The sequence below is a fragment of the Perissodus microlepis genome, chromosome 18, assembly GCF_051167445.1.
Source record: "Perissodus microlepis isolate ML-2025 ecotype Zambia chromosome 18, ASM5116744v1, whole genome shotgun sequence".
NCBI classification, from domain to species: Eukaryota; Metazoa; Chordata; class Actinopteri; order Cichliformes; family Cichlidae; genus Perissodus; species Perissodus microlepis.
In genome coordinates, this window is record NC_140478.1 from 22,438,708 (window position 1) to 22,457,256 (window position 18,549).

The 18,549-nt window shown below is 39.6% G+C and overlaps 1 protein-coding gene across 2 annotated transcripts in view; it reads right to left on the bottom strand.

Moving 5' to 3' along the window:
* Window positions 1–18,188, bottom strand: part of LOC146367865 (RNA-binding Raly-like protein) — a 61,820-nt gene extending 43,632 nt beyond the window's left edge. The window contains exon 1 of one of the 2 annotated variants that reach the window (XM_084912104.1): window positions 17,960–18,188. The gene's annotated coding sequence lies outside the window, so the exon portion shown is untranslated. Of the gene's footprint in view, window positions 1–17,514; window positions 17,901–17,959 lie in introns of those variants that run through there. The other variant, XM_084912105.1, reaches the window with a different exon arrangement.
* Between the last annotated feature and the right edge of the window lie 361 nt (window positions 18,189–18,549).

The following is an 18,549-nucleotide window of genomic DNA, read 5'->3' on the forward strand; positions in this document are numbered from 1 at the left end:
GACATTTTCTTTTTCAATCATCTTTCAACTATTTTCTCAATTAATCATTTAAAACATCAAAAAATAAAATAAGGTAAGAGAGAAGTCTTTCCTGCTGTCTATTTTTTTAGTTGATAAAACCCAACAATATTCAGTTTGCTGACATAAAACAAAGGAAAAAACAAGAAAATCTATAATTTAAAAAATGACTGACTAGAAGCAAAAATCAAAAACCCAATGAAAATCTAATACATTTAAAATGTCTGAACAGACTGATTTTGGTTATTTTTGCCTAAACTGCTATTTTAAAATTCTACATTATTTATCTCGAGTATTCAATGAATCACATGGTTACAGCTCATGAGTCGTTATGCTGCTTATGCTGTTATTATCCTTGTCTAAGTGTTCACTTGTACTTGTGCCTACCTCAGTGGAGACTGAGACAGATTGCTGTCTGCAGGAGGGGAGAGGAACTCTGACACGGAGGCGGCTGTGATTCAGGCGTGTGAATCTGATAGATCTCACTATATATGTGAACTGTGTTCCCACATTTGAAAATAGCACATCACACTGAAGTCACAAGAATCCCCACTCACTGTTTTACCCTTTTCATTTTTTCCTTTTGAGTATCTTCTGTATGCAGTGCCAGCGGTGGCCTTTATACTCCAACTGAGTATTTCACATTATAATCACTATGTTCATCTTTTTCACAGAGTTTCAAATGGGAGAAAATGTAGTGTTATATGTTGTTACAGCTATGGTTGACACATTGTTTCTATATACCTGTTCATGTGATAAATAAAGCACACCCTACTTATCAGCACATTAAAAAGTCCTTAGCAAGTCTTAAAACTAGGTAAATATACCAACATTATTTATTTACATCCATTATTTATTTATTTACCAAAAACGAAGTGCAAATGCAGAAGTATGTTAATGTTCATGACAGTACGATTACCTTGTTTGTAAAGGATGCCATGAGAAAGTGTCTTTTTTTTTTTTCTAAAAACAGCATGGCAACACAGCTTAGGATCCCATTATACCTGCCGCTTTGGTTGCTTTGCACATTGCCATTGATGTTGCATTCACTTGAATGATAGGTGTGAGGCCCCAGACATCAGCACTGGTATAGGAGGAGAAATCTAATCTAATCTTTTCAAACTTTTGCAACAACTCTCTCTGTATACACTGTGAATTCTGGGCTTGTACTGATATATCATTAAAATGGTGGTTTAAAAAATCGACACGACAAACTGGCTGTATCGCTAGCAACCAACATACAAGGTGTAGGTAATTGGTGCACAACCGGCCAAAACAAGACTGAAGCAGTGGCTTCGACGAGGAGATGTGACATCAGATTTGTCGTTCGGTGTGGTTCACCAGGGCAAAAACAGCAAATGTAATGGCCACATTATACAAACGACAAAACTTCAGTAAAAACAAATTTTTTTGCACAAATCAGACTAAAGTGGAGATGTTTGGCCTTAATGCAAACCAAACACAGCATACCAGCTCTCAGCACGGCGCTGGAGGGGTGAAGATTCGGGCTTACTTTTTAGTCACAGGACTTGGGAGCTTGGGGGTATTGAGCCATCTCAGTATGCCAAAATAATCCTAAGTCAAATTTGAGGACATTTGTCCAGCTAAAGTTTGTTTCAAATTGGATCATGTAGCACGACAATGATCCCAAACACAAGAGCAAATCAACAACAGGAAGGCTGAAAAAGGAAAAAAAAAATCAAGGTGTTGCAATGGCCCAGTCAAAGTCCAGACCTCAACCTGATCGAAATGCTGTGTTGTTGTGCATAAACGAATGTTGGCAAACCTCAATGAGCTGAAGCAATGGTGTAAATATGAGTGTGCCAAAATTCCTCCACAGCCATGTGACAGACTGATAAATTCATACAGAAAACAATTACTACATGCTAAAGCAGCTAAAGGTCATTCTACAAACTAACACGTTGTTGTATTTAGATTTTTTTTAACAAGTAAAAACACAGATATTTTTTATTATATCCTGATAAACACCTGATAAAACCTTAGACTTGAGAGGTGTACTTTCTTTTTTACATGACTGTATATGTACAAACTTGCTGTGTGTAAAGGTACCAACCGCCCAGGTTATCAGCATTAAACTTGTAGTATGTCATTATATTTGCATCATAATATCACAAATGACATTTAACTGCATAACCACTACTTATTCTTAGGTTAAGTACTCTTTGAATGAAAGATTTATTTGAGTGCAGCATGGTATGTGAAAGGATGTGAATATTTTAACCAACAGAAGAAGAATTGCTTTCAAACAGAAACCAGGTCAACAGAAATAAAGATAATTTAACTGGACTCCTAACATTAATTTGCATTTAAGCATAAAGCAAATAGGTCATCTAGAATTAATCTTAGGGCAATCCTTCTGTAAACATCAGCAGCACATCATGATCTTTTTACACCTCTGTGGAGCCTGCACTGTTTGCTCCTATCATGCCACAGTCCTGGGAGACGAGCATAAAGATGTGCACCACAAGAATCGGACACATCCACTTCAAGAGGAAGGAAGAAACTTTCAGGTTGTTTCTTCTTGGAATTCCCAGTTGGTGGCGGTCTTTGTTTGTGAGTGAGAGTGTGTAATGAGGCTTTCTTAACCCAGATTTCACAAAGTGTAGACACATTGTCATGCAGGATAAGCTCTCGTGAGGCTATAAGGACAGAAGTGAGTCCCAGTGGTTAGCGCTGTTACAGCTACTCACAGAGAGTAGAGAGATTAATTATTAATACTAAGAATTATTTGACTAGATTTAGATATATTTGTTTATATATAGTCATAATCAATTAATTTACAATCTCTGTGGTTTAAGCTTCTTAATTGAGAGGGTGCTCTGGGTTGTTCTTGTGTTATGGAGTCATAAAACTGGAAAATGTCAACATCATAACAAGCACTATTTGTTAGCCAGGCCCAGCATTTTCATAATATATAATGTGTTAATGAAAGAGCTTTAAAAATTCTCATTAGTAGATTTTATTTCCTGTACTGAATCAAGTTAACTGTCTTTGTGCTAGGCTAAGCTAATCACCTGCTGGATGAGCGTCTTCTTCTAATTAAACACTAAAGCTAAGAAATCCAAAAAACTCATTTTATAGAATCTAAAATATTTACTGTTTTCTATATAGTACTTGCTAGCTGAAGTGCCTCTTGCGAATATATTTAATTGCTTGATTTTGCTGCGCAGCTGAAACCAAATGAACTGAACATAAAACATATACAAAAAGAGGTGCAGTTATATCCATAGGTATTTTCTCAGAAATATTTTCCCTGCTGGAGGTGGAGGTGCGAGCATGTCGAGTGACAGTTACTCTAAACATCTGCACACATATACACCAACACAGACACACTGACTGCATTCAATCCTCTCTCAGGTTCCCATCCTCCCCAACCGCTTCTTTACTTCCATCCTTTGCCTCCACCCACACATAATCCACTCTAAATCTCCTCTGCTGCTCTTTAAAAAATCTCCTTTTGCACAACAGAGAAGAGTAGATGAATTAAAACTGGTGCAAGTCCCATATTACGGTAGTGCTGTTAGTTTGGAGTTAATTGACTTAATTATCGGTAGTGAGAGAGCAGGAAGCTGACACTCTATCCAATCAAACCTCAAATCCCATTCACCCCGTCTCTACCTTTTGAATGGTATCGCACCCCCAACACCTTACCCAACCTGCGGAGTGACTGATGGATGTGGAGTGCACTGAGTGGCCTCTTTGAGGCAAATGTACAGAGGTGAGGCCATTAGATGGAAGATAGTTGATTAAGCAGGAGAATAATTTAAATAGATTTAATAAGAGAAAATGTGATTCAGACAAATGCTGAGCACTGAATGAAAGAGGTGGTATTTGCTTATTAAATACTAGTTAAGCGGTTTAAATGCACCGTGCTGGAAAGACTACAGTAGTTTGTAAATAATTTTTTTAGGTATTATATATTTATTCATTACATACAGTGGAGTGGGACATGCTAAATGGAATCTGCTGTTCTTACATTTAATTAATGGACACTCAGCATTAACCCTACGATGTAACCTACGCCATAACAGATGCCATAATTGACATGCAGCTCCCTGGAAAATCGAGCTACACATCATGTCGATGCAGCCTACAACTATTGTGTTTGGCCTGTTCAGTACTGTCAATCCCTCCTGGGTTTCCAGATACTTTTTTCCCACAGTTTTTTCATTTATCAGTGGGAGAAAAATAATCATAGCTTCAATATAAGGATTTTCCGAGGCAGACGGTACGCAAAAGCATGAATACTCGGTCAGTTACACCGTAGCACAAAGAAGATTCACCACAGAAATTTAAATCAGCCTGTATACATAAAGGAGTTTCCTTCCAAACAAACAGGAGAGATTCACTTTAGAAGCGTTTGCATCCATGAGCCTTAACAAATATGCAAAAGGCAATTTCTTTTTTTTTTTCTTTTTTACCTGTGGTATTGTTCACAATCACATTAACTTGTTCGTTTGTAGTATTCTTGTGAATCAACACATTTCTACAGCAGAACAGTTTAAATCACTGCATCCACTCTTTAAAAAGACCTACAATATGTCTGTGAAGGTTCTCAGTCATCCAGGTCATCGTAGTCAAAGGAGCTTGCAAAGAAAAGCGTCTGGACTTCTTTAAGTTACTTGAAGACGTTTCACCTCTCATCCGAGAAGCTTCTTCAGTTCTAAGGTCAAATGGTGGAGAGTCCCAGTTATAAACCTAGTGGGAGTATCCCCCCACAGAGGGACAAAAGGACCCCCTGATGATCCTCTAATCGCCTGAGCCAAGGTGTGAAACTGGGTGTGGGTCCCAATCAGCCAGAGTTGATTGGCTCACAGTGGACATAGATGGCCATCTATGTCCACTGTGAGCGACCATCTTTGAACACAGGCGGGGGTTTACGACACCAACTCTCTGCCATCTATAATCCAGTTTTGAGATCCCTTCCCAGACGCCTTAACGCCCACTCACATCCTGGGCCATCTGACCTCAGGAATTCGCATGATAAGGTGGGGCCAGGTTTCACAATGAACACACCCGAAACTCTGGCTGATTGGGACCCACACCCAGTTTCACACCTTGGCTCAGGCGATTAGAGGATCATCAGGGGGTCCTTTTGTCCCTCTGTGGGGGGATACTCCCACTAGGTTTATATCTGGGACTCTCCACCATTTGACCTTAGAACTGAAGAAGCTTCTCGGATGAGAGGTGAAACGTCTTCAAGTAACTTAAAGAAGTCCAGACGCTTTTCTTTGCAAGCTCCTTTGACTACACAATGTAAAGCCACTAAAAAGGTCAAAAAGAGCAAAAGGCAAAAACTGAACAATTATACATATTCTCTCTTAAAACAGAGAATGAGTTTTCAGTGATCACAAGATTAATCACATGTATTAATATGAGACAAAAGAGTCTTACATCTGCACCATCGCTCATTCTTAAAAAAAAAAAAAAAAAAAACTGCAGTGAGGATTTATTCTTTAAAAAGAATTTTAGCTTTGGAGGTGGGAATGTCGCTTTGGTCCAGAAAATATTCCAGTAAACTACTGGAAGTACAGCCTTGAAATTATAATTAGCAGACTTTACAGCATGCATGGTTGTATTGTTTCAGAGTTAATGACATATTTTAGAGGCTACCTTATTATTTTATTATTTTATTTTCATGCAGTTTGAGGAGTCAGTATATGTGTTCATTATTGCTAAAATCCAACTGTTCCAATATACACTGAACTGTTAAAATATACATTAGAACCCAAATGATCCACACTCTTAGCCACTTATCCAATTCAGAATTGTAGGGAACCTGAAACCTCCACTGGGTAGAAGGTGGGGTACCCAGGGTAGAGCTATGGCCAATTTAGAATGACCAGTTAACCTAACATGGATGTCTTTGGACTGTAAGAGGGAGCTGGAGTACCCAGAAAGAACAAAACACCAACTTCACACATAAAAGCCTGTAGGCAGGTTCAAACCAGGAACCCTTTGGCAACTGTAACCACCTAACCACCGCACCATCCAAACCATAGATATCCAAACTTTCATTAGATAATTGCATAGCAAGTGGCTAAGCTTTCCTACCTGAATATTAGAAGCTCACCGGCCATCAAGAGTAACTTTGGGTTGAATATATGTTGTTCTAAAACTGCCATCTCTGTGACTAGGGGACATTCCCTCTATAGCTTGAGCCACAGCTGCTCAAACGTTAGCATATAAGTAAGGTAATGAGCACGAAGACAAATGCCTGCCCAGCATCAGCAGGTTCTTCAAAGCCTGAGGGAACGGCATCGAGCAAAAACAGCTATATGGACCAGAAACAGTTGAAAACAGCAAATTGCTTCTTAAGTGTTTGTATGTCTGTTTCTGAGTTTAAAGCCTGGTGCAAAGTTGCTTGTAGACACAAGACATTACCTCGACTAATGGCTTGAAGTTTCTTACAATGTCTGCAAACTTGTCAAACTTCTATTAGCAGCTGACAGCATCAGATGGTCACTGAGCAACCGCTCAAGCAACGCTTTAAATAACCGCAGGCTGCATCTGGTACAAAAATACAACCACAGTCAGTCTAAGCAGAAGCTTTCAGTCTCCACATTTTTCACGTAGAGCATCACTCAGTTATCCTCAATTACATGTTTTTAATGAAAGTGATCACAGGAAAAAGGAGTAACATTATTCCTCTGGTTTTCAAAATGGAAAGAAAGAGACTTCAAAGGCCATTTACAATATTCATGAGGCTCTAAGATCCTCAAAGCCTTTTAAGAAGAAGCATGTGGCATAACTGCTGGCAAATGCTTGGTGGAAACGTCCCAGGCCAGGAAACACGCTCACATCGAATTCAAAGCAGTCTGATAGGCAAGACAGGAGGAGAGAGATGGTGCTGGATTCATCTTGGCATGCTTAACGCTCCTGAAATTAATGCAAAATTGCATCTTCATGCATCAGCGGAGCTGTGAATACATCCAAACTCATCACTGGCATGTTTTTCCACACACAGACTTTGTTTTGTCTATTAAAAGTCTTTCTTATAACACAGAAGTGAGTTTCTGACAGTGATGTTTTCCTTTCTTTTTTTTGTTCAGGGCTTCTACAGCATCCTCCCGTGTTGCAGAGGTTCCAAGCGTAAGTATTTCATGGATCCTCTTTGGTCCTTTCACACTGACTGTCAGGGGCTTCAGAGCCTGAATTCTCCTGAGATAAAGAAGCGAGGAACTGGTGAAAGTAATCATTTTAGCACTTCCTCTCTCCCTGATCTCTCCTCACTGACTCACGCTCCTGTCTGAGGAAGAAAGATGAAAACTCCTCATCCGATATGACAAACACATATGGGATGTGAAAGATGCATTCAGGCCACACTCACTCCCCACTGTTTGAATGCTGCACTGCAGCATTTTATCTTTAGCAAGTTGACAGCATACAACCGAAAGTGACTAACCTTGACTCTCATCAACAGAGGAAAGTTTAATTTGCAGACATCTTCATAGTCTGTCTGAACAGAGCCATCGACACACGTCGGTTCTGCTTTATCAGGAGGCAGGTGTTTTTCAGCTGTGTCTCATGTCTCTTGCTTGTAGTGCCTTTCTGGAAAAACGTGGCTGCTCAAGTGAACAAAATATTGGTTTATAATAAGACACCTTTTCACCTTTTTGCCTCATTTCTTTGATGGACAGCCAAACACATTACAAGGGAAATAAATGTGTACTGAAACCTAATTATGCTTTCATACAATCTAAATTTACAAACTGGGCACCAATGCAGCTATGGATTATTTCTTCTCTTTCTACTGTTTAACATGTGTAACGCAAACCATGAGGATCATCATGTAGATTAAAATAGATCAAACAAATGTTAATCAGCCATAAACAACAGGTAGGTTTAAGGTGTTTAAGATAGATTCCACCTTAGCGTATGTTTGATAAAGATGAAGCTGGAGGTTAGCTTAGCCAAAAGAGGCTAAACAGCAAGAGTAGCATGTCTGGAGAATAGAAGTTCTTCAACCACCTCTAAACCTTTTATCAGGGGACCGGAGGTGTCAAACAGGGGTATTTAACATCATGGGCCACTGAACTCTCCTGTCAGTGTGAAAAACTTTGAATCTACTGCTGTAAAATAAATAAAAAATTATTGTCAATTGTGAAAAAACAGAAATCTTTTCCAGGCAGGTTCTGGCCCCCAGGCCTTATGTTTGACATCCCTGCCTTATATTAACACTATATACCCTGAATGTTTAATGTGTAATAAGAACAATAAACACTATGGTGATACCAGGCTAATTGAGTTTTTCTCTTGACTGTTGTTCCGAATTTAACAGACATGAAGAATGAAGCATTCGTGTATTTTAATTCTTTCTGGTATCGTTTTTGTTTTGTTTTTTTCCTGCAGACGCGTAGCACTTTCCATGTTTCTGTTGTGAAGATGTGAGGATTTAACAAAATGCTTCAATAACTTTGCTGAAATCACTCAGTTACTTGGTCTGTGGCTGTCACTCTCAGTCATGGGCCAGTAAAAAAGCTTAATTACAGCAGCAAAACATCTCCAGACAAAAACAGGTTTAATTTTCAAAATTGAAAAACCTTGTTAAAATTGCATGAGGAGTGCATTGAATACAATCTTCTCTGAGACTGTAATGAATTCAACTCAGAAAAACAGAAAAATATTTTGTTGAATATAAACTGATAACACTGTTGTATTTGTGAGTTCAGTATAAAGGTGCAAAGAGCCGCCCTGTAACTTATAATAGAAAAACACAACAGATCAAAGTAACAATTGGATGATGATTAAAAACTATTTTAACTACTCATCATGTAGAGTGATGTAGATTAGTGAATGTTATTTACTAGGACTAAACCTAGTATTATGATTTATTAAATGTTATGCTGGAAATGGGCATTAATGATTAGTTTGAATGCAATAAACTAATCACATCTGGTTTGTAATTTCAATGTAATCGCCGCACATGAAAGGAAGTAACCACTTTCAATCTCAGCAAATGAAACTATCTGAAAACAACTTGACAGCACAGTAAGAGATGTGTTGTTCCCACGGAAAAATTTGTATTCCCCAATCAGTTGCTATAAACTTTATTGGTTGTCCCACATTCATGGAGGCTTGAAAACCATTGGTAACCACCGACTTGTGTGCAAACACTCTACTCGTCAAGCAGCAATGAAACTGAAAAACCAGAAATGGAGAATGTCACCTTCAAAGTTGCACCATTTGAAATGTGGTAAGGCTGGGGAATACATTTTCCATAGCAAGCAGAGGTTGCCAGGGGGTCAACAGCTGATTACTAGACCTATATCTCTGAGGCCGTAGGGAGTGAGAATAATATACCTGAAGGTTATTAATCTAATTTATGTCTCCTTTTTCAAAGACATGCGCATTACAGAGGAATCAGTTTTTATGATACGCCCATTTTCTCCATTCTTTTGAATCACAGCCAAACGAGAAACTAAATGTGGACAGAAAAACATTTATAAACTATGCTGTTTCCATGTATGAGTTTTTTTTTTTCCCCGTCCTCTCTTATGTGAGAATATACACAGCATGAGGTGTGAAGATTTATCAAAATGCTGGGGAAAATGCTGTTAAGAATTTCTCAGTGACCCACCAGCTTTTATTGTTACTGGGAGACTTTGGAGCAGGAATAATGACTGCAGCTGATAGGACCGCCGCAATTTTTCATTGTCTGTCACAGTCAAAGAAAGAGACGTCATCACTTTAAATGCACAAATTCCACAAAGGCACAATAATATGCTTAATCAAAAAATATACAATTAAATTTGCATGTGAGTGCAGAGTCAAATTGCATTACTGCTAAATTAAATTTAATTGCAGAACATAATGAATTTAACTCAGACAAATGGTGAAAATCAGCCAGAAAAAAAGAGCATACCACAGACTTCTGAGCATTAACATAAGGTGGCTGTGTAATAACAACACTATGTGGGCACCAGTGCCCTTTTTTAATAACACTGTCTCACCCTCGTTCATTATTCCATGCTCCCTCTCAGCCATAAATTACTCGGCTAATGCCCCAACAGCAGCAGCTATTGCTGAATCATTCAAAGACCCCAATTAGCAATTAAGGACTTAATGAATAGAGGTCCTTGCTGGGCCGTTTTCCTCCCTGCCCAGAGGAGCCTGGTGGAATCTAATTTCTCCTGCAGGACTTGTACAGTAAATACTGGCTAACAGTGCAGAGGAAATAGAGAATAGCCCATTACTGCACACATTTAACCAGAAACCTGCCTTCCAGTTTCGAGCCCTGTTTACTATGTAGCAGGAATTTCAGTTCTGCTGTGGATCTTAACAAGGAAGGATGACTGTCAGGCACTATTCTTATATTTTTTCCCTTCAGTTCACACCCCATTACCTTCTGCATAATACCTGTCTTGAGTTTGAATTGAAGAAGGAGAGGGGAAATGGCAACAAAAGGAGAGAGAAAGAGAGAGGGGGGGTATAAAAGGAGGTGAGATGGAAGGAGAGAATGAGCGAACTTCAAAAAAGGAAGAAGGGAAAAAGACATTTGCAATGCCAATCATTTTCAAGGAGCTTAGAACTGGGCCTTGGACCGGAATATCAAAGATGGAAAATGCAGGCATACATCATGCGGTTGGTAGGTAGTGCTAGCTTATAAATTATTACTGCGACTCTATCCTTTTATATTACTATCCCATCAGCCTTTTATCGTTTACATATTTTTCATATATTTGATGAATTGACTTTTGAACTGCAAGGCTATGCTTTACTGTGTGAGAGTCCACAAGTATGCGAATATGCAGAGTTTCTCAAAGGAGAATACACTCTATTTTCCATCAGCTTTACCAGCCTCTTTATGGAGTCTCTGTGAAGCATGAAGACTGAGGGCACACGGTCACGTGCCTAAAATGAGCAGTGCCATAATCTGATTTGAGCAACCTATAGCGACGACAGCCGGGAGATAAAGCACAATGTGACCTGTACAGTGAGATGGGATGAAGTCATATCTCTGGAAGACATTTTATCTCGCATCTTACAATAATAGAAGTTCTGATTATCTCTGAAATCGGTGCAATTTAATAACATACCAGAAACGTGATCTGTGAGGTCAGTGTGTGTCTTTCACACTACTCTGTTTTGGGGTGATTCTGATGGTAAAAGCTGCTTACATATAGTCTCACTGATTCCACAGGGACATTGTTTTCAGGCATTTTTGCTTTACTGCATCGCTGTGCACCAATTCATTACATTCAAAGTATTCTTAAAATTTTACTTTCCGTCTTGTTGGGAGTCTACCCTGTTCTCATGAAAACAGAGGATTTCTCCTGCATTACTAATATGTGTATGTGAATGAATGACAGGGGGGGGGAAAGACTCCACCTGCTGTTGCAGCAGGGGGAGTCCACACACAGCTCTGCTCGAGGGCATATGAACATATGCCATGCTTTCCCATATCTCTTGGCACGGACATATTTCTCCATTTCCTTAATTCTCCTCTTGTGTGACTGCCAAATTTAGCTTCCTCTCCAGCAGGCTAAAGTAACTGGGTCACTAGAGCTGTGGGTAATTAGCAGATAACAAAATATGTTTCCGCTTTATGACACCAGAAGGGGGAAGACTGGGGGTTAAAAGGCATATTGAGGTAATAATTTGGGGCAGGAGTTGACACCCAGGGTGAAAGGTCAAACGTGAAAGTCAGAAATGGAGCAAATGAGTCGAAATATGTATGAGGCTGAGGGGGATGCGGATGATGTGGAGGTTCTCTTCCATGAATGTGAAAAACAGCACGACAAAGAGCTGATTATCATTTCATTTTAGGAAGAATTTGCAATTTAAATGAAAAATAGGCTCTCTTCTGCTGCTAAACGTTACGTGCCGACAATGTTTTCAGTTTATTGTGCACAACAGATTTTGTAGGCAGAGTGACGGCATGGTGAATGCATGCTGTGTCACAAACACTAAATAGTGTTCATTTTAATGCAAATACACATCCACTGTGATGCAAGCAGGAAAGATTCAATTAAAAAAGAACAAAAACATTCGGGCAGGAGCCAGTTTTTCTCTCTTCGTGATCCTTCGCTTTCTGGTTTCTGTATTTGTTGACAAAATTTAAAAAAAAAAAAATCCCAATCCCAAACAAGAGTCGTGTGGGAAATGCTACATTTGTAAATATTACAGTTCTTATTTTGTGTTGGAGATGAAAATATAGGGAAGAATGTTAATTAACATCCACCAGCCAATTTTTTTTACGTAGACCTGGAAAGACTGTTCTGATTTTGGTCCATATGGACATGAATGCGTCACACAGCTGCTGCAGATGTGTCAGCTGCACATCCATGATACAAATCTCCCATCCCTGCACAAAGACGCTCTATTGGATTGAGATCTGGTGACTCTGGAGGTCGTGTGAGTACGGTGAACTCAACATCATGTTTGAGAAACCAGTTTGACAGGATGCGAGCCCTGTCACATTATGTATTCTTTTACAGGAAGCAACCATTAGAAGATGGGTACACTTTGGTCATATAGGGATGGACATGGTCACTGACAATACTCAGGTAGACTGTGCTGTTTAAATTATGCTTAGTTGCTACTAAAGAGCCCAAAGTGTACCAAGAAATTATCCTCTGCACTGTTACGACACCACAAGCAGCCTGAACTGTTGCTACACGATGTTTCATGTTTTTACAAAAAATATTGATACTTGCAAGCAAGTTTTTTTTAATGCCTGGTCCCATCTGACCTGATTAGAGCGATGCATTAACAAAGAGCTGAACAGGTGTATTTAATAAAGTGGCCAGTGAGTGTCAGGTAGAGCATATTCCAGCTTTGTTTTGTTTTGTTTTTTACCTGTGGCTTTGAAATCTAACTACAGAAAAGACCAGTCTCACTTATACAACTACATAACAGCTTCTTTCAGCTCCTCATTCACAAGGGGTCGCCACAGTGGGAAGCTCTGCATATTTGATTTGGCAGATTTTTATGTTGCGTGGCCTTCCTGATGCAACTTCCAAGGGATCTGTGTCTCCTCCTGGAATCCTTTGCTTTTTAGGCAAAAGTGTAGAACTCATAACTAATTTACTAAATTACCTGGGTGCTTTAGAGCAGTTTCTGACAGTGAGTGTGCCTGAAATAAACCACATTTTTTTAGGTTTACAGTAATGATGGAGACCGTGCAACAGCTTGATTCATTAATGAGTCATGTTCAAAATGTGTGTCTTTTTAAAGGTTTTAAAGTGGCTGCTATCAAACACAATCAATTTTAAAACAGCTGAATTTCTTTTAGTATTTTTAGATTTACTAAGCCTGGAATTTCCCAAACTTTGAGCCTGGTATGCTGCTGATCTGCTTTTGGTCAAATACCCATTTCAGCTGTAAATAAATAGCAACAAATGGAGTCCTGTGCAGCTTTCACACCGACAGTCTGCATAGCCCCTTGGATGACGTATCCCTGATTGGGAATACTCGGCACGGCGGTATAATCTTTAGGCTTTGCATGCAGACAATACATGTTGTGGGATCAGTCAGTGGTTGGTTTTAATGGGATTTGTGATTAAGGTTCCTATCTAAGTGGATTCCTCAGAGGTGTGTTCAGTCCACAATCTGATGCATTTTGTTTTTTTACCAGAGTTTGACTGTTTATTAAATTCTCGAGTAATTTTTGTGTGTAAAGTAGCAAAAAAAAAATGTATCTGCATTTATTTATTGTCTGTGTGGCTGCAAACGTGTTAAATCTCAGTGTGCTAAAGTTTATTTCCGCCAACAAAGTCCAACTCACAAAATGCTTTCTGCTTCTTCTTCTTCTTTGGTAAAAAATGGTCATAGGGTTACTTCTGTTGGGGTTGGGTCAGAAAACCCTCTGGGAAATGTATAAATGTTCCTGATACTGGTAAAACAGAAATATCTACTCTGCTACACTTCTGTTTATTCTTAGTGCATAAGATTAGAGATTAAATACTAAACACTACAGAATAAAACACAGCAGAAATCATTAAAATAAGTTATTTCGTTAGGTTTTTAAAATTGGGCCGGCTACACTTGAGCTTCTTTAATGAAGCTGGTGTTTAATGTTTGCTGAAGAAGTCTCAGTTAAGCTCTAGAGTAACTTAAAGGGCACAGTGTGTGCTTTTATAGTGCTGTTTATATTTTGTCAACACAAACAGCTCACTGTGGTCCCTTGAAAACACACACACTAAAAAAAAAGAAAATAATGTAATCTTAAATGTCAAGGTTCTGGCTTAATATCTCTAAATTTTGTGTTACTTCTGAGCAAGTCAAAATTTTGCGATACAAACATGAAATTTTGACCAAAACATTTTTGTATCAGCGGCATAAACAAACTTCCACAGATCACATGCAGTATGAGGGGGAATTAAAAGAATCAAGCCCACAAGGATGAGCCAAAATGTGCATTTTCTCTAGTGGCCAATTCCTGGCTGTAAAAGTGAGTCGACCCATATAGACTCATGTTAAAATGTCCAAATTTCCAGAATTAAAACGTACATTTACAGCCCAGTACCTCTATGGATAGTCTTACCCTTCACAAAAATGCCTGAAAGGGATTTAATTTTTTGTAACTTATCCATCTGAACACTAGAATAAAAGGCTCTTTTAGTCACTTAACTGGACCACTGCACTCTGGCTGTGTTGTTGGTGCCTTTAGGAGCATTTTCATGGACAGATGATAAACATTACAGCTTCAATCTATTCAAAAAGTTTGTGCTTCAGTTTTGGTAAATGTAATCTTAGTATTTTAATCTGTTACTTTGCACTAATGATTAGATGTGAGTGTCTGCGCAATGCAGGGATGTAATTTATGAATACAGCTTGCTAACACCTAACAAAACAATCTGACATTAGCTGATAGCTTAGCACTCCACCCTTTCATCCAATCTGGCAAACATCTGGCTCCAAAAAGCCAACATGCCAGCAAGGGCTAATGTCAAAGCTCCAAAATGTATATTTGAAAACCAGCTGTTGACATCTGTCTGTTTATCCTGTGTACAGTCAATCAAAATGTCCAACTCTAAGCACTAAAAAGCATGTTTACACCCTGGTGCTGGAAATGGTTTTAGTGTCGAAAGCTGATATTCTCTTTTATAACAACATAACAATGATCACCCTTGAATTTGTTAACAATTAAATTTAGGGGCGCGGTTGATTTGATTGAGAGGAGCACCGACACAGGCAGCTGCAGGCGATCTGCTTAGGCCTCAATTTGTGGTGTCAGTTCCTTCAGGAGCACATCACTGGAGTTATGTGATAAATAATAAGGCTGACTGTGAAATATGTGCTGTCTAACAGTTTTGCTCTCTGGTTTGGGAGAAATTATTTTATCAATCTGTTACTAATTAGCAGGTTTCTGTGTCTGCGTGATGCACCTGTGCCGTTTATGGGTGAGGATTCCAGGTGTTAACTTTGCACTCAATTCTCTCCTCTAAATATAGTCACTTCTGGGAACAGAAAACAAAGATGGCGTGGGTCATAAAACAAGATTTAATTCCCCAACATGTGAATCCAGAAACTAATTAATTCTATTTCATATAAAGTATTAAATTAAACTTATACTTTAGATTCCTATATTGAAATGGTTCAAGAAATGCTCAAATGTTTAATTTAAACTACTTTCCCTGTTGATAAAACACAAAATGATAATTATCCTTTCTTAGGCTTTTGAATGTGAGGTGCAGAGCTTGAAATAGCTGAGAATAAGACGTCTGCGGTGGAGAGGGCAGGGGTTAGTGAGTAGAGACGCTCCAGACTTCCAGGCAAGAATCATCTCGCTCCAGCTGCCAAAGGAATAAAGTGTTGGGAGCTGTCCATGGTGCTGAAATCAACCACTATTTCTGCGCACAGGGAATAGAAGGAACTGGCCGTGATGCCGAGATACTGACGCTGCAAGGCGAATGGCACGTCTCACAACAAAAGTGAGCATCAGGTGCATGCATACGTACACACTGGCTGTCGTTCAGTCAAGCTGCTGCTATCCAAACACACACTCTGCCCAGAGAAATGTGTTGAATATGACAAATGCAGGCGTAGAAATAGCATCCAAGAGCAGCAGCCTTAATAAGGAGCAGTGGGTATTACCACATGCATAATGTAACACAGAACTGAAGTAGATATCACACGTATGTGCTCATTTAGCCCACTCCTCCACATGAGCATCCCATCATCTTTCTTTCTGTTTCTGCCTTTGCCCATATGCTTTTCTCTTTGGTTATCTCTCACATGCAGGGGATATAAAAAGAGACAGAGAGAGACAGCTCTCCTAATCTGTTCTTTGACCTATAGTTTGAAAGCTGCAGCCGCTCTAAAATGTTTTTCATCCGTAGCTCACTGAAGATGGGCTCTGTGGTGCGTGGCTTCAAGGCAGCCCGCATCGTACACCTGCTAAGGGTCAATGATCATCTCAGCCCACGGGGGCACAAACGTAAAGCCGGGCCTCCGCTGGATACGGGCAGGTTGCTGACCGGCCCAGAAATGCCTGGCTAAACTTTATTCCTTCCATCCCCTCTCTGAGCTCATAGCGATTCAGTGCATGCGTGTATCGGCTGGCTATTCCAGAGTCAGCCTCCCACCCTCATCCCTTGTGAGAGATAAGTATTGTTTGCGTAGCAGCACATTTCATGCTCGGCTTCCCCCACCTGTTCCCTGACCTGCGAAGTCTGAAGGCTGGAAACGCTGTCAAACGTCTCCACACACATCTTTTGAGGCTGATTGAAAGGTTTTTGTCTAGAGCTCTGAAAGTTTCCCTCAGCGGAGCACAAAAACAAAACTTTGGTCAAGGATTCCAGCAGCCATTTAAAAGGGGAACGTCACATGGATTGTCCGGGATTTAGTGTTCTTTTTGGATTTGTTGCCTGCAGGTTTGTGGGTGAGATCTGGCTGATACAGCAAGGTCAAACTATTAATCAAATCTATCAAGCCTGATTTGCATAATGAGCTGTCACAGAATTTCCAGCCAACTCCTTTCCCCTCTTCATTGACTCATTTAGTGAGTTTAAGTTTCCCAGCTTCTCTGCGTAAAGCCTGACTGTCAACCAGTTATCAATCCCACATGCATCAAGGCTTGTGTGTGCAGCAAGACAAACAGGGCAGAGAAGCACAGCTGTGTCTGGTTCAGCTGGCAGGAATCTGTTTCCTTTTGCATACCAGCGATTTGCATTCATAAAGTTGTTTGAATTTTGCACAATGCTGTCACTGGAAGGCAAATGTGAAGAGCAAAAGAGCTGAATGCCTTCACCTTTTCCAGTCGCTCTCTATAGAAACAAATTACACATTTACAATGGAGATTTTTCTAACTGTAGTATGGTGACTGATTTATGTTTCTTCTCTTTTTTCTTCATTAAAAGAGCTCAAATTAGTTCATTATTTAAAACAAATCCAGGTTTGTTTGAGACATTTACTTAAAAAGACAAAAAAAAAAGGAGGAAAGGAAAGTTCAGACTTTTCTCATCTAGGCTGCAGAAAGAAGTACAAAGACAGCACCAAAACAAACTCCAGCAAAGTTAAATTTCTCACCTATTGGAAAAGCAAAATCCTCAAAGATGAAAATCAAAACTGTTATTTTTGCGCCCGAGGAGACGTACAGCCTCGAACACCAGAGAAACACTGTAAGACCCGAGAAAAGCACCAAAACCACACCAAAATAAGCCATGATAAAGGAGGAAAAAGCCAGAAAATAAGCAAAAGGTCGAGATCGGAACAAGTGAGCTCGTGAAAAAGCTGCTTCGGGAAGAGGAGAGGAAGACAGAGAAGAGGGGGAAAAAATATCAAGAGCGTCCGCAAGCACGTAGGGCTATTTCTCAGTGGATGTCACCGGAGCACAAACACTCTGCATCCAAGATTTAAATCATTGCATGCAGAAAACGAGAAAACATTTTCCCCGTGTCGACACCAAGAACAGGAAGAAAGAAAAAGAGGACAAAAATATGCTTAAGAAAATGGCAGTGGGAAATGTACTCACCGAGCGGGAGTAAAAGGTTTCAATTAAAAAGAAATTGGGCGTATAGCCGTGTCGGATTGGCGGTGTGCAGGCTTGTGTACACCGAGGCTCTGCGTCTCTTTTGCGCTCTCCGTTCGCTGCTGGTGGTTGAGTCATGTGACTTCGGATTGGTCAGAGTTTTTGAATCAGTCCGAGCTTTCTTCTTGTATTCGCTGCTGTCTTTTTCTGCTTTTCTCTTTTTTTCTGATAATGTCACTGATTTTTCCACGCAGAGCTTTTCCAGTTTCTCAAAATAGAGACCGGCACCTCTTTGAGGGTCACTGCGGGAGTCCCAGGAGGGTCCATGTGGTAACATAACATCTATTTCCCAATTATTTATTATGTTCATTACATGAAAAAAACACATGCAATGTGATTATTTTAATAATACAGTTTAGAGACAGTTTTCAAGCTCAGTTTGAATTCACAGTCTGCAAACATCTTGTAACTTTTCTGCTGTATAATGTGAAGATTGATTTGATTTGCTGGAGGAACACTGACTTAAAAGGCCCGATAGCTCATCCTCTGATTGGTCTGAGAACTGTTTATTAAATCCGAGTTGACCCAGAAAA